Consider the following 2,686-nt stretch of genomic DNA (forward strand, 5'->3'; position numbering starts at 1 on the left):
AACCCGCCTTTATTACAGAGACCCAGCACGTTCATGTTGAATGTGGATTATTCGCTTGGAGGTATAGCCTGGTTGCACATATTATTTGCTATCATTAATGATAAGATGTTAGGAAGTCACCAGTTTTACAGTTATCATAGACCTTAGGGATGCAGTCAGTCAAGGCAGACATTCCGACAGCATCGGCCATAACGCTTAGTTCAAATATTATCTGAAGTCTGCATGGCCATTACAATGGCTTATCAAACTCCGCGGAGAGCACCATGGAAGGATGAGGATAAGGGTGGACACTGGAGGCAGGTCTGACCTCTGCCTCATAGGAATTGGCTTTGGGCTGTTGTCCCCTCCTGCGACAGCGGAGCAGAGAGGCGCTGTTTCCATGCTGTGTGAAGGCATAGTTTATCTTGGAGGCGATTCAACCACGGGATGGGGAGAGTTCTAAAAATAAATTGATGTGGGGGTGATTGTGACATTCTCCGTGAAATGATTGGATGATTGAACTATTGAATTATAAAACATGTAAATTACTTGCCAATAGAATGTTGGCGCGGAAAAGTCGATAATTCCCATGCTAAGATCCATGAAGAATATGAATGGGCTTGGGAGCCTCTGAAGTGATCTCCAAGTAGTCATGGGCAACCACTACCAAGTTACTTGATTATTTTAAGCCTCATTTCCTCACTAACAAACTTAGGAGAATTATAAAACCTACGTTATGGTATTTTCAATCACCTCATATGCATATAAAATTAAACAAGGAAGACCAAAGACGCATTTGAATCCTGGTGCTGGTGAAGGGTACAGTATTGCAAATATCACAGACTGCCCCAAATGCACACAGCTCTGTCCTGGAAGAAGTACATTCAGAACGCTCCATAGAAGCAAGGATGGGGAGACTTCACCTCACAAACTTCGGACATGTTCTCAGGAAAGTCTATCCTCTGGAGGAGGCCATCGAGCTTGGTCAAGCACAAGAGCAGCGAAGGAGAGGAAGACCCTTGGAGAGAAGGCTTGACATTGCGGTTGAACACTGGGCTCATTATGTCCAATACTACCACAATTAATAAAGACAAGCTTAATCATCTGCTAAATATAATACCTTTTTAAGTTAAATAAAATCAATAAACAAAATGTTAGCAGAGTTTTACTCTAAATGAAACAATATAATTTATTAATGTGTATAAATGATACAATATGATATATTAAGGTGTATAAATGAAATAATATAATTTATTAATGTGAATGTTGTCATTTACTTGAAGCCAATGATATGCTAACACTAATATAAAAGAATAAAGCAGTCTTTCAAACATCTGGGAAATGTAGATCCTATTTGTATATCAATCAATGTGATAAAATCCTAGAATCTCATCATTTCTTTCCCTCAGACCACTTTCTTTTATTCTCCACATCATTTCATGAATTAAAAAAGTACTTACTTCAGTTCCAGAACCAATGGCTCTGCTCAAATTGTGTCACAACATAACATTTATTCAATTGTAAAAAACTTATATATATTCAATTGTGAAGTACTTTTCTATAATATATAGTAACTTTTCCATAATATGACATACAAAGACATATCTGAAATTTTCTGACATGGCATCTAAAGATGAATGATTGCTCAGAATTGTTAAAGAAAGTGAAATAAATTTATGCAAAGATTTCCATTCAAAGATTGGAAAGTTGGTGAATTTCAAATTCCACAAGCTATTGAATCATTATAAAGGTGGGTCAGCCTTACTATCTTCAAAAAGCACACAGATAAAAAAAACCACAGATCTTCTTGCCTGTAAGAGTGAACTTGCTATATTGTAATTGGCAGTGTAGAGAGATACTAATCATGTCAGCTTCCAACTGTATTTTAGCACGAAAAATGTGTTGAATATGGTATAATGTTATTATTTCACACATTAGTTGAACATTTACAGTTATAACAATATACAATTTAATTGCATATTATATTCTAAGATTTATACTTTATAAACCAGTTCAGTGACACCTAACAAGACAATATTGTATTTATCGAGCTTCAACCATAAAGCTGCTACAATTTCAATTTAGCTTTCTTTTAAGAAAGTTTCCATTCAGCCACTAAGCCTTGTTTAAATATTGACTTTTACATAAATCTCAAGTTGTCATTGCTCATTATACTTATTTCCTACAAGCGAAAATGTATCTCAGATTGTTTGTGTATCACTGTATAGAAATGTGCCTTTTTCATTTTAAAAATGAAAAGCAAACCAAGTCCCATCCAGTCGTAACGACTGACCCGTAACGACCCAGAAGAAGTAAAAGCACGAGTTTTTCAGGCTGTCGGTACATGTAGGAGAGGACAGTCGCATGCTTCTCTGATTCAGCTCTCAGTTATTGCTGAAAGCAACCCTTCAAATCTCAGTACAATGTAAACGTGACTCAGATATCACTAGATTGGATACTTTTTGTAGATTAGTTTTCCATAATTATTAAAAATAACATATGAGCTATTTGGACACAACTTCTGAAAATTTCTACAGAAGAGTAATCAATGTATATCTTTTGAACAGTCCATTTCTGATTTAGTAGAGCTATCCATATACAGACGAGATATACTTTTTACTAAATCTAACTTGTTAATATTAGGTCGTATTGCCCTCTACTTAGTTACTTTTAGTTATGGTATGATTTTTAAAGCATACCCACTAAT

The sequence above is a fragment of the Echinops telfairi genome, unplaced genomic scaffold (genome assembly GCF_000313985.2).
Source record: "Echinops telfairi isolate 266 unplaced genomic scaffold, ASM31398v2 ScPeMD7_23;HRSCAF=83, whole genome shotgun sequence".
Classification (NCBI taxonomy): Eukaryota; Metazoa; Chordata; class Mammalia; order Afrosoricida; family Tenrecidae; genus Echinops; species Echinops telfairi.